The 14890-nt window shown below is 40.0% G+C and overlaps 1 long non-coding RNA gene across 1 annotated transcript; it reads right to left on the bottom strand.

Moving 5' to 3' along the window:
* Nucleotides 1-7161: 7161 nt before the first annotated feature.
* Nucleotides 7162-8008, bottom strand: LOC115420127 (uncharacterized). Its single transcript, XR_003935511.1, has 2 exons — nucleotides 7921-8008; nucleotides 7162-7195 (listed from the first exon to the last, which is right to left on the bottom strand). It is a non-coding gene; the product is annotated as an uncharacterized LOC115420127 (long non-coding RNA).
* Between the last annotated feature and the right edge of the window lie 6882 nt (nucleotides 8009-14890).

Genomic DNA, 14890 nt, shown 5'->3' with positions numbered 1-14890 from the left:
TTACACATAGAGGCCTGAGGGGCCGCCGGGGGTCCGAGGCCCACTTTACTTAGATCATAACCGAGCGTCTCCAGCTGTTTTGATCATTTCTGAGTAATGTGGAGCATGAAACTGAGTTTACCAGAGGAGAGGTTATATCAGGTTACCACATACGTACCAAAGCTCAAAAGACGATGGTATTTACTGTTTCTGTTTGTTTTCCCTCGTTCTGCTCCGTTTTTAAAGTTTCATGTCGGGGTAGAAACTTTAACAGCGCGTAACCTTCAAGACACGGTTCATAGAATGTGGGATTTTCAGCTCATAAATCTGCTCCCGGTCTTGACTCGTCGACTGCACATTTGTTTGGTCGTTAACTCCCCTCGTGACACCGGTCGTGCCGCTGTCAGTAAGAGTAATTATCGGAGCAATTTAAGCTGTTTTTTTTTTTTTTTTTGTATTTTCATATTAGTGTTCCTGCAAGTGTGACATTAACGCAGCTCCGGTTGTTGTGACCTTTTAAGGAGGAATTGTTTCCCATGCAGTAAATGGAAGCACAATATGCACCAGATGATTCATTTATTTTCTGATTTTTCATTAATTAATAAAAGCATATTTTAGTCGCTGCTCTCTGCATCGCAGCTGCCACCGTGCACAGCTGGACGTCTGAATATTGTCGAATATTCTCAGCAAAATGTATTCAAAGACAGGCCTCGGGCTGAAGCCAGGCGATAAAAACTCCAGTGGGATTTCAGACGTCATTATATCACATGCTGCGGCGTCACTCATAATTTCAGACCAGGTTTTAAATCTTTAACCCATAAAGACCCTGTGTGACATTTGTGTCAGCTCCCAAATACATTTTTCTCGATATTTAACCGTCCTTAACCCTTATGCGTCTGAGCCTATTTTTGAGTACTTTTAATTTTGGTTTTATATACTAGAAAAGAAATATTTATTATACCCATGTTTGGTATCGTTTTTTTCAGCACAACTTTGTCTATCTCATCTGTCTATTACACTGGTCTACAAGGAAAATGCTTCCAGAATAAAAGTAATGAAATTTACCACATGAGAGTCACTGATAAAGAAAAATCAAGTAAAAAATGCTGGTTGGCTGAACTTTCCAAGATACAGCCTTGGGTCAAAACGTGAAATTCAAGAATTAACGAGAGAATGGGTTTGACTCCAAAGGAATATTTGTCTCAAATCTACAAGATCTACTTCAAAACACTGTCTGCACATTAGAATACATTCACTTTACAGGTTCTATTTAGTGGAAGATTTATAAAACTATTATATAAATGTACATAAACCAATATATATGTGTAATAACACTTAATCATATACCTCGAAAACATCAGCAAACCGGCACTTTTGTCATTTATTTTCCAATTAATCTTATTAAAATACGTAACATTTAGCACATTTAATCTCTGAAGCAAATCATTTCTAAAAAATTGTAGACCAGTGTTATTTTTTCCACTACTATATGAGCATAAAAGGACAAAAAAACACACAAAAATATAAAATCCGATTTGAAAAATGTATATAATTTATTGTATAATTAACACAAAGATGTTTAACGAACCTTTTCAAAGACTTTAAAAGTGAATATTGGTTCCAAATATTAGGTATATACAATTACAATTGGAATAAATTAAAACTTTACTCAAATATTTGACTTAAAAGCAGATCTTTACGTAAGTGTTTTCTTCGGTTTTCTCTCTCACCTCCCCACCCCCAGTCCTCCTGGTTTCTGCATCCAGTTCAGGTGGGGGTCATCCTCACCCTTACCTGTAATGCTAATGCAGTCTGTGGATTAGAATCCACACATTCGGCCATTTTTTTCCGTTTTGAAAAAGGACAAAAATTGACGAAGATATGGTCAGAAATAGAACACCTGCTTTATATCACTATTATAACACTATACCGCTCGTTTGCTCCAGTTTCAGACCGTCATATCTCCGCTTGTATGTACTTAAGATCAAATGAAAAGTGGGAGAGTGTTTTAAGTCTGTACTTTCAAATTTCAAGTATCCCCAGGAGTCTACGTGACCGACCTCCGACGCTACGATGTGTTGAAAATGTCATGTGATTCAGTCATGGGGTCGTGACCGCGGACCCCTAAGGGTTAAGTGATTTATGTTTTTTTTCAGTGGAAATCAGGTATTTTCCTACATTTAATTTACTAATCATGTCGATGTTCATAAAAGCTCAGAGTAAAGTTGCGGATTATATCAAAAAATAGAGAAAACTGAAGAAACTGTGTAAGTGTAACTGTGTAAATAATAATTGTGTTGTTATTACAATTCCATCCATCCATCCATTTCCTTCCGCTTATCCGGGGCCGGGTCGCGGGGGTAACAGTCTTAAGCAGGGATGCCCAGACTTCCCTCTCCCCAGACACCTCCTCCAGCTCTTCCGGGGGGACCCCGAGGCGTTCCCAGGCCAGCCGAGAGACATAGTCTCTCCAACGTGTCCTGGGTCTTCCCCGAGGTCTCCTCCCGGTGGGACATGCCCGGAACACCTCCCCAGGGAGGCGTCCAGGAGGCATCCGAAACAGATGTCTGATCCACCTCAGCTGGCCCCTCTTGACGCGGAGGAGCAGCGGCTCTACTCCGAGCTCCTCCCTGGTGACTGAGCTCCTCCCCCTATCCCTAAGGGTGCGCCCAGCCACCCTGCGGAGGAAACTCATTTCGACCGCTTGTATCCGGGATCTTGTCCTTTCGGTCATGACCCAAAGCTCATGACCATAGGTGAGGGTAGGAACGGAGATTGACCGGTAAATCGAGAGCTTCGCCTCTCGGCTCAGCTCCTTCTTTACCACAACCGACCGATACAGCGACTGCATCACTGCAGACGCTGCACCGATCCGTCTGTCAATCTCACGCTCCATCCTTCCCTCACTCGTGAACAAGACCCCAAGATACTTAAACTCCTCCACTTGGGGCAAAGACTCCCCACCGACCCGGAGAGGGCAGACCACCTTTTTCCGGTCGAGAACCATGGCCTCGGATTTGGAGGTGCTGATCCTCATCCCGCTCGCTTCACACTCGGTTGCAAACCGCCCCAGTGCACGCTGAAGGTCCAGGTTCGATGAGGCCAACAGGACAACGTCGTCTGCAAAAAGCAGAGATGAAATCCTGTGGTCCCCAAACCGGACCCCCTCCGGCCCCTGGATGCGCCTAGAAATTCTGTCCATAAAAATTATGAACAGAACCGGTGACAAAGGGCAGCCCTGCCGGAGACCAACATGCACCTGGAACAGGTCTGACTTACTGCTGGCAATGCGAACCAGACTCCTGCTTCGGTCATACAAGGACCGGACTGCCCTTAGCAAAGGGCCCCGAACCCCATACTCCCGAAGCACCCCCCACAGGATACCACGAGGGACACGGTCGAACGCCTTCTCCAGATCCACAAAACACATGTGGACTGGTTGGGCGAACTCCCATGAACCCTCGAGCACCCGATGGAGAGTATAGAGCTGGTCCAGCGTTCCGCGACCGGGACGAAAACCGCATTGTTCCTCCTGGATCCGAGGTTCGACTATCGGTCGGATCCTCCTCTCCAGTACCTTGGAATAGACTTTCCCCGGGAGGCTGAGGAGTGTGATCCCCTTATAGTTGGAGCACATCCTCCGGTCCCCCTTCTTAAAAAGGGGAACCACCACCCCGGTCTGCCAATCCAGAGGTACTGTCCCCGACTGCCACGCGATGTTACAGAGACGTGTCAGCCAAGACAGTCCCTGCACATCCAGAGACTTAAGGTACTCAGGGTGAATCTCATCCACCCCCGGTGCCCTGCCACCGAGGAGCTTGCCAACCACCTCGGTGACTTCAGCTTGGGTAATGAATGAGTCCACCTCTGAGACCTCAGCCTCTGCTTCCTCCATGGAAGACGTGACAGTGGGATTGAGGAGATCCTCGAAGTATTCCTTCCACCGTCCGACAACATCCCCAGTCGAGGTCAGCAGCTCCCCACTTCCACTGTAAACAGTGTTGGTGGCGCACTGCTTTCCCCTTCTGAGGCGCCGGATGGTTTGCCAGAAATTCCTCGAGGCCGACCGATAGTCCTCCTCCATGGCCTCCCCAGACTCCACCCAGACCCGAGTTTTTGCCTCCACAACTGCTCGGGCTGCAGCTCGCTTGGCCTTCCGGTACTCATCAGCTGCCTCGGGAGTCCCACGGGCCAACAAGGCTCGATAAGACTCCTTCTTCAGCTTGACAGCATCCCTTACTTCCGGGGTCCACCACCGGGTTCGGGGATTGCCGCCACGACAGGCACCGGAGACCTTGCGACCACAGCTCCGAGCAGCCGCTTCAACAATGGAGGTGGAGAACATAGTCCACTCGGACTCAATGTCCCCAGCCTCCCCCAGGATCTGGGAGAAGCTCTCCCGGAGGTGGGAGTTGAAGACCGCACTGACATCGGGCTCTGCCAGACGTTCCCAACAGACCCTCACAACACGTTTGGGCCTGCCGAGTCGGTCCGGTTTCCTCCTTCGCCAGCGGATCCAACTCACCACCAGGTGGTGATCGGTTGACAGCTCTGCCCCTCTCTTCACCCGAGTGTCCAAAACACGCGGTCGGAGGTCTGATGATACGACAACGAAGTCGATCATTGACCTCCGGCCTAGGGTGTCCTGGTGCCAAGTGCACTTATGGACATCCCTGTGTTCGAACATGGTGTTTGTTATGGACAAACCGTGACTAGCACAGAAGTCCAATAACAAAACACCGCTCGGGTTCAGATCAGGGAGGCCGTTCCTCCCCATCACCCCCCTCCAGGTCTCACTGTCGTTGCCCACGTGGGCATTGAAGTCACCCAGGAGAACAATGGAGTCCCCAGTCGGAGCACCATCCAGCACCCCTCCCAGGGACTCCAAGAAGGTTGGGTACTCTGCACTGCTGTTCGGCCCGTAGGCCGAGACAACAGTGAGGCACCTGTCCCCGACCCGAAGGCACAGGGACGCGACCCTCTCGTTCACCGGGGTGAACTCCAACACATGACGACTGAGCTGAGGGGCTATGAGCAAGCCCACACCAGCCCGCCGCCTCTCACCGCGGGCAACGCCAGAGAAATGGAGAGTCCAGCCCCTCTCGAGGGGTTGGGTTCCAGAGCCCAAGCTTTGTGTGGAGGTGAGCCCGACTATATCTAGTCGGTATCTCTCAACCTCCCTCACAAGCTCCGGCTCCTTCCCTCCCAGCGAGGTGACATTCCATGTCCCAAGAGCTAGACTCTGCGTCCGGGGATCGGGTTGTCGGGCTCCCTGCCGTCGACTGCCACCCAATCCACACTGCACCCGGCCCCTACGATTCCCTCGGTGGGTGGTGAGTCCACCGGAGGGCGGGCCCACGTCGCTCCTTCGGGCTGGGCCCGGCCGGACCCCGTGGGCATAGGCCCGGCCACCAGGCGCTCGCATTCGAGCCCCAACCCCGGGCCTGGCTCCAGGGTGGGGCCCCGGCTGCGCCGTACCGGGCGACGTCACGTTCTTCTGCTGTTTATTTTTCATAGGGGCTTCCGAACTGCTCTTAGTCTGGCCCGTCACCCAGGACCTGTTTGCCTTGGGAGACCCTACCAGGGGCATAAAGCCCCCGACAACATAGCTCCTGGGATCATTCGGGCACTCAAACTCCCCCACCACGATAAGGTGGCAGTTCAAGGGGGAGTTATTACAATTATTACAATTATTATTTTCCCCCTCTCTCGTTCTCACTTTCATTCCCACTCCCCTCTTCCCCTTTTCCCTATCACCCCTAATGAAGCTATATTGTTTAGTTGCTCTTTACATTTTTTTTTTTTTTTAAATCTTTTTCATTGTAATATGATGTTGTTTTTTGTCATTACTCTGTCATTGGTATTGTTTTTGTTTTTTTGTGTATTTGTTTGGTTTTCCCTTTTTTGTGGGTTGTTTTTCTGTCCACAATGTGGTGTTAACTATCACTAAAAGAAAAAAAAAAAAAAAAAAAAAAAGAATAACTGAATGTAATCCAAGTGTGTCCATCCACTGTCATTGATCCAACTCCATGGGTTTGACTGGGGAATCAATGTTGTAGAAGATGACAGTGTTTCCACGGTAACTACAGAGCCTCTGAACGTCCAAATGGGTCATAACTGATGACCATGAAAAGGTGAAAAAATGCATTTTACACCAATTATTTACACGTATTAGTGGATCAACAGGGATTAGACCGTTTATATCAGTAGATGGTGGACGTTTGGGTCTTTATGGGTTAAAACCTGACGTTTCATCGCTGACACACCCTGTGCATATGCAGTTTGGATGGCTGTAACTCTGTCACTGTTTGTGCAATTGGAAAAATTCCAACGGTTTCTGACACCTGAGACGTTGTGCTTTACACGTTTTATTGGGTGATTACAGTCATTTCACTCATGTCTTTAGTAGAAGCTGGAAAAGAAGCTGTTTTAGCAGAATTAGAACATGCAGTAAATTGTAAATGATTAAAAGTGCAATGGGAAAATAGGCAAAGAGACTCACTCACAGTATATTTTCTAACCTTTTTGTAGTCAAAATAACAAAAAAACATCCAGGATTAGGGTTTAAAGCAGGGGTGTCAAACTCATTTCTTTCAGGGACCAAGAAAGTAATAGCATCATAACTACTAAAAAATGATGCCGACTTCTTCCTCTTTATTTTTAGTGCAATGAAAAACGTTAAATTATAAAAATATTTACATTTACAAACTATCCTTTAACAAAAAAAAAAAAACAAAAAAAAAAAAAACATGAATAACCTGAAAAAAACTGAATTGGTAAGAAAAAGAAGAGCAGTTTGAACAATATTTATCCTCAAGTTATCATTTATACATGTGCATATCCATTTTAGGCTGAGAGTTTAAAGGGTTAATGAAGAGATGTTTTTTCAAGTCATTGCATTTCATCATTTTCTGTGATTATTCTCCTTTTTACTACATTTACACTCAGGGAAAAAATTATTAGACCATCAAAAGTCATCAAGGACAATCGTTATGCATTTAAGCACTAACTCCTGTTTGTGTCATGTGACGAAAACACAGAAAAGAAAACAAGAAATGTCTAAAAGCACTGTTTTTGACATAATTATTGATATAAGAACTGAAGTTATTTTGGTTATTATCAAGAAAACATGTTAACTGGACAAATATCAGCTCTGAAATTAAACTGCTATGAACTAGTTTTGTTGTTCTCATTATATTTGTCCAAACAAATGGACCTTTAGTTGGACCAGGCATTAAAATGAACAAGACACTGAAGAAAACAAGGGTGGTCTGATCACTTTTTCTGCGACTGTATGATGTTTTTTGGATTACTACAGAAATAAAGAAAAATACATGTAATATTTCTATGGATCACCTTTGGCTTTAAGTACTAGTGATGTTCAATATCACGGATTTGCTTTCCGATCCAATAAAAATTACATTTACATTTATGCATTTGGCAAAAGCTTTTTTTTCAAAGCAACTTACAGGGCAAAAAAACTAAATAAAAAAAATACAAGAATAGATAAATGCAGACATAAAATGGCTGTACAATTAAAAACAGTGTCATACAGAAGACTTTAAAAAAAAAAAAAAGCCAAGTGAGACTAAAATACAAGAATAGATTAAAACGACATAAAAACAACTGTACAATTAAAAACAGTGAAATAAAAATTCCAAAAAAATTCAGGCTGATATCGGCCTGATATCAGCGATACTGATCCAATACTGATATTTTGTACAAATACATTTAATGTCTAGAAAATCTAAAAAAAAAATAAATAAAATAAAAACAGTGTATTTCAAATCATAACTTCACACATGACAGTAATTATCGTTTAATTATTAAGAACACTTATAGAAATGAAATCTTGCATATTCATCATTATCTTGGCTGTAGATATCAGCTCTGAAATTAAACTACTATGAGCTATTTTTGTTTTTATTATTATATTAGTACCTTTAGTTGGACCAGGCATTAAAATGAACAAGAAATTGAAGAAAACAAGGGTGGTCTGATCACTTTTTCTGCGACTGTTTGATGTTTTTCGGATTACTACAGAAATAAAGAAAAATACATGTAATATTTCTATGGATCACCTTTGGCTTTAAGTACTAGTGATGTTCAATATCACGGATTTGCTTTCCGATCCAATAAAAATTACATTTACATTTATGCATTTGGCAGAAGCTTTTTTTTCAAAGCAACTTACAGGGCAAAAAACTAAATAAAAAAAATACAAGAATAGATAAATGCAGACATAAAATGGCTGTACAATTAAAAACAGTGTCATACAGAAGACTTAAAAAAAAAAAAAAGCCAAGTGAGACTAAAATACAAGAATAGATTAAAAGGACATAAAAACAACTGTACAATTAAAAACAGTGAAATAAAAATTCCAAAAAAATTCAGGCTGATATCGGCCTGATATCAGCGATACTGATCCAATACTGATATTTTGTACAAATACATTTAATGTCTAGAAAATCTAAAAAAAAATAAATAAAAATAAAAACAGTGTATTTCAAATCATAACTTCACACATGACAGTAATTATCGTTTAATTATTAAGAACACTTATAGAAATGAAATCTTGCATATTCATCATCATCTTGGCTGTAGATATCAGCTCTGAAATTAAACTACTATGAGCTATTTTTGTTTTTATTATTATATTTGTACCTTTAGTTGGACCAGGCATTAAAATGAACGAGAAGTGGAAGAAAACAAGTGTGGGGTGGTCTAATAATTTTTTCCACGACTGTATAAACATCCTCATCCAGTCAGAGTTTCTTTTACATTTGAACCAACAAGGAAAATCACTCAATTAAAATGAAATAAAAACAAAACAAAACATGTGCATCTGTGAAAAATGGAAAACACATCCTAAACCCTGGATCAAACACAACCTTCAGTCTGTAGCGTTCAGGTTTGTGAGTGCATGTTTTTTTTTTTTTTTTTTTATTCAATTTAATTATTTCTGCTTTACAAGTTGCCTGAGTTTGACATGAATATTTATTTATGATGAAAAATGAAAGCTAATACAGTAACTGACTCCTCGACATGATCCTGTCAAGGTAATTCATCTAAAATCGAAAAATGATTGTATGGACTTTTATTGTGCAGTATTTACTCACATGCATTCGCCGTAAAAGTTTATTATGTATTTTCTAATTTCCTTGTAATTGTAAAACCAGATTTTGTGCAATATTATTATACATCCTGCCTTTATGATAAAAGAAAATAAGTGTAACAATGAGAAAAAAACAGAAAAACAGGTGGAAAAATGTGTAAAAGTGATGCTGACATGATGTAGTTCTTGCATTAAATAGAATGTATTTAGTCTTAATTCAACAAAAGTGATTAAATTAAGGACAACAAAGTATTCATTATATTCTTATCATTATTTTAATCACTGCTGCCTTTTATTCCTGCTCCTTCGCACACATGTACATACATTTTTAATAACTGTATAGTAATAGTTTATCATTATTCATCTATATAACAGCACTTTACATTAGATTCTTGTCCTGAGTCTCAATGCAGTGGAATTTCATTTTATTCTTTGTGCAAAACTGAATAAAAATTAAATTTGTTCAAGTCTATTTTTAAAGATATTTCCCTATATTACACATGAATGATGGGACATTTACTGCACAGTTAGAGGGTTGTTTATGATGTTTAGTTCATGTTTTATTTTCCAGTTTGCTCAGTTCCTGGGAATGTTGTGGATTATTGTTGGTTATTATTATTGATTGATTGATTGATTGATATCTTTATTTCGATCATGTAAACGACAATTTAAAAACAGAAATGCAAATAAATGATAATCAAGAGAGTGAGAACAAAACAAGACGGTAACTTAGAACTGCAACGTCTTAAGTCTTATCATTATATTCTATCATTACAGTTGTCATTATTGTTAATATTGGCACTATTATTGTTGATATTGTCTCATGTGAGGGTCTGTGCCACCTTTTATTTCCTCTCTCTTCTTCTCCCCCCTTCACTTTCTCCGTCTTTCGTCTCACTTTCTTCTCTTTCCCCCTGTTTTTTCCTGTCAGGTCCGGCATCAAAATGTTACAGAAGAGGATTAGGGCCACTGGAAAAAAAAAAAAAAAAAAAAAATTAAGGTCCAATGTTTTTTTTTTAAATTATTATTATTCTGAGAACAAAGTCAGAATTCAGAGATTAAAGTCGATAAAAGACAGTGTGTGGAGTGATGGGTTTAGTTCATAATGAAAATAGAATCCAGAGCAGCCACAGCGACTGCAGCGACACAACCTGAGTTTGACTTCTGAGAAAAAAGTCAGAGGTCAGACTTTTTTTTTCAGTGAAGTTGACTTGTTTCTCAGAACAATAATAAAGGAAGTATTTAAAACAGTCAGAATTCTGAGAAAAAAGTCAGAATTCAGATTTTTTTTTTTTTTTTTCTGTGAAGTTGACTTGTTTCTCAGAACAGTAATAAAAAAAATTAAAACAGTAAGAATTCTGAGAAAAAAAAGTCTGAATTCCAATTTTTTTCTCTGTGAAGTTGAGTTTTTTCTCAGAACAATAATAAAAAATAAATAAATAAAATAGTCAGAATTCTGATAAAAAAAAAGTCAGAATTCCAACATTAAAGTCAGAATTCTGAGAAAAAAAGTCTGAACTCAGACTTTTTTCTCTCGGAATTCTGCCTTTTTTTTTCTCAGAACAATAATAAAGAAAGTATTTTAAACAGTCAGAATTCTGAGAAAAAAGTCAGAATTCAGACTTTTTTTTCTGTGAAGTTGACTTTTTTTCTCAGAACAATAATAAAAAATAAATAAATAAAACAGAACTCTGAGAAAAAAGTCAGAATTCCAAGATTAAAGTCAGAATTCTGAGAAAAAAAGTCTGAATTCAACCTTTTTTCTCAGAATTCTGCCTTGTTTTTTCTCAGAACAATAATACTAAAAAAAAAATGTATATACTTGAGATTCAGAATTCTGAGATTAAAGTCAGAATTCTGATTTTTTATTTCTCATAATAATAATTCTATCTATCTATCTATCTATCTATCTATCTATCTATCTATCTATCTATCTATCTATCTATCTATCTATCTATCTATCTGACCTTAATTTTTATTTTTATTTTTTTCAGTGTCCCTAATCCTGTTCTGTAAAATGTGGTTCAACAAAACCCAAAATAAAAACAGTGGAAAATCAGGGAGAGCCTTAATACAAGGTTCAGCCAGAGCACCACGCTGCTGTTATGATGCTGGACCAGACAAGTTAAAAAAAAAAAAAAAAAAAAAAAAAAAAAAAAAATATATATATATATATATATATATATATATATATATATATATATATATATATATATATATATAATAAAACAATTTCTTCAGCCAAATGTGAGGGAAATTCATCCAAACTGATGTTATCTGGTGTGTCTGTCTGAAAATCCAGAGGAGAAAAAGTTGTCAGAAATGGAAGAAATGGATAAATACAGAAGCAGAGGATGGAAAGAAAGAAAAGGAAATAACTGAAGCAGGAAGAGAAGACAAAAGAGGAAAAAAACAGGAACTTTTTCCTCCTGTGAAAAGTGTCCAGTGTTGAACCAGGCTGTGGATCCTGGTCCTGGTTCTGTGGTCAGCTGGGTCCGGTTCAACAAGGGTTAAAGAGAGAGAGAGAGTCCCACAGACAGAGCACCGGCTCCATAACCACTAAACCCTCCCTCTCCATTATCCTCCACACTCCATCCAGATACCGACAGGCTCGCGCTCCCCCCACGGTATACGAGCCACACGCGCAGACACGCACACGTAGACGCACTCCGCTCCCAGTTCCTGCCGTTCAATCCGTCTCCGTTACGCACACTTCCTCACACACATCACAAACACACCTGCGCAGGAGGAGGAGGAGGAGGAAAGCAGAGCGCGCGGATCACGGCACGCGGCAGCAGCATCAGCATCAGCATCAGCATCTGTTCTCCTGTTGAAGCGGAGCGGCGGACAGGAGCGGACCGGTACTACCCCCCCCCACCCCCCCATCAGCTCAAGGTAAGGACTTTTCCCGGCTCGTACCTGTACCCCTGCTGTGTGATGAAGGTGTGCGTCGTAGCTCTACGTGTGCGCGTGCGTGTGAAAGTTGCCTGTTGAGCGCGTCGTCGCCTTAATTGGCTTAAATGGATGGAGAATAGATTGGTGTGTGTGTGTGTGTGTGTGTGTGTGTGGGGGGGGGGGGGGGGGGTGTTGGTGATGGGGTCTGTTGGATGTGGTCGTGTCTGTGCTTTGTCCCGGGTCAGAGGTGGCAGATGGAACGGGATGCAGCTGCTCTGGGATCAGGTTCGCCTTGCTTGCTTAAAGGCTCTGTAGTAGTCCCTGATGGTGCGTTCAGGTGCAAACTGTTGAACGCATGCACAAAAGTTTCACCGGCAGTTTTGGCAGGTTCAGCCTCAGAATTGTGTTCTTTTGTCGGAAGCTCCAAGAATAAGTCTGGATTCTTTTCGCTCTCATTTTTTATACATTTATTATTGGCTTGATCTGATCACAAAAAAAAAAGTTAATGTTTTTAGTTTTAATGTTTTATTTTGATTGATTTTATATCTGTACAGCACTTTGATTGAAAGCACTTTACAAAAAAAATATAATAATAATAATAATAATTATTATTATTAAAATATAACTCCACTGAGGTTCCACATTCCAAGTGGGGAAATGGACCCCAAACATTCCAACGCACATCACTTTTATAATCCTTGTAAACTGATCTTCAAACTCTGGGCTGAACCCCCTTGTGGGCTGGTCTTTAACTTAGCGTTATCTAAAAAGATCCAACAAAATAATAATATAAACAAAATAACTCAAAGTAAACTGATGCCAACAGTCAGTTTCCCCTCATCACCTTTATTTGACAGCACTATGTGTGTGAATGTGTGTGTTCAGACGTGGATCTAGAAGAACAGAACCTCATTAACTCTAGTTTAGACAGATGGTTCTTATCTAAACAAGCTGATCCGAAGAAATGTACAGCTGACCAGTAAACAAAGACAATCTAGTGACACAAAAGAATCCTAACTAGTACTGACTAACCTGTGATTAAACCCAAGAATTCAACCATCCAAATTCAAATAATATCTCAGAATCGTGCGTTAATTAACCCATAAAGACTCAGTGCGACTTTTGTGGTGCGTATTTTACTTTTCTTCTGGTGTGTATCACCATTTATTGTGACATTATCTTTGATATTTTGCATTTTATTCAGTGAAAATCAGGTATATTCCTACGTTTAATTAAGCGATCATATAGATGTTCATAAAAACTCTTATTAGAGTTGAGGGTTATTATATGAAAAATGTAGAAAACGGAAGAAAAAAGGACTTTTTCAGCCAAATCGATCAATAATTGAACATCAACCAAGTGTCATTTATTAAACTCCATTGTTTTTTTCCGGTGAATTGATGTTGTAGAAGATGACGGTGTTTTCACGTTGACTGTGGAGCCTGTGAATGTCCAAATGGGTCATATGTGATGACCATGAAAAGATGACAAACTGTATTTTACACCAATTACACTGGTCTACAAGGAAAATGCTTCCAGAACAAAAGTAATGAAATTTTACTACATGAGAGTCACTGATAAAGAAAAGTCAAGTCAAAAATGCTGGTTGGCTGAACTTTCCAAGATACAGCCTTGGGTCAAAATGTGAAATTCAAGAATTAACGAGAAAATGGGTTTGACTCAAAAGGAATATTTGTCTCAGATCTACAAGATCTACTTCAAAACACTGTCTGCACATTAGAATACATTCACTTTACAGTTTCTATTTAGTGGAAGATTTATAAAACTATTATATAAATGTACATAAACCAATATATATTAGGGTGGTCCAATAATCTGAGAAAAAAATAAATTCAATGAAAGAAGTCTAGGCACCTTCCCAAATCGTTCCAAATGTCACTTTATTTTATTTTGAAAAGTTTTAGGTTGATATATTCAGTGAATGGCAGTGCTCAAGATAGGTCAACCTCACAATGTATTTTCGATATTGTCATATTGTGATAAAAAATAACCGCAATTTTAGAGAACTTCTTTTCTCTTAGGCGATTAGCTAAGAGTGTCAATCTGACTCAAACTACATTCAATAACCATTTGCTAAGTTGTATTCTCCAAAACAAAAAAGGAAACAGTTAAAATAAAATATTTATATTTAGAGGGCTAAACCGACGATGCGTATACTCATACTGACAGATCTTTGTTTTTCAGCCAGTTGTCATGTACTTTCTTCAGCTTTTCAATGGCATGTTTCTTCAGAGTTGTTGGAATAGATGCATTTTGCCACACAACCAAGAGCTCGTCAACTGTCTCATGACTGGCATTTCGCATGGATTTGCTCTCCTTCAAATGGTGGTGGAAACGCTGCGATACTTGCGTTACAGTCGGTAATTGTTTGTATCTTGTAATAGTCTCTCTGTCAGCATAGCCAATCAAATAAATTTCATTAGTTTGTCGTGTGGACGCCATAGTGAATGATCTAAAGACAAGAACTGTGGAGAAGACGAGGTAGGATGGTTAGAGGAAAGATGACGTCTTGAGCACTGCCTTCTTTTCACCCTATCACTTAGAAATTTTGCATAGATACACATTTCATTGAAACAAATTGAGAAGGTGCCTCGGTTACGACAATGAAGTTGGATTTTCTGAACCACACTAATATATATGTGTATTAACACTTAATCATATACTTTAAAAACATGAGCAAACCGGCACTTTTGTCATTTATTTTCCAGTTAATCTTATTAAAATACGTAACATTTAGCACATTTAATCTCTGAAGCAAATCATTTCTAAAAAAAATTGTAGACCAGTGTTATTGACATGGATTGATAGGACTAGTGGATTCAAATGGATTAAACAGTTTACGTCAGGAGATGCTTTGGGTCTTTATGGGTTAAACCTGCA

The sequence above is a fragment of the Sphaeramia orbicularis genome, chromosome 1 (genome assembly GCF_902148855.1).
Source record: "Sphaeramia orbicularis chromosome 1, fSphaOr1.1, whole genome shotgun sequence".
Classification (NCBI taxonomy): Eukaryota; Metazoa; Chordata; class Actinopteri; order Kurtiformes; family Apogonidae; genus Sphaeramia; species Sphaeramia orbicularis.
Note: the sequence above shows the minus strand (reverse complement) of the source record. Positions and strands in the feature narration are given on the sequence as shown.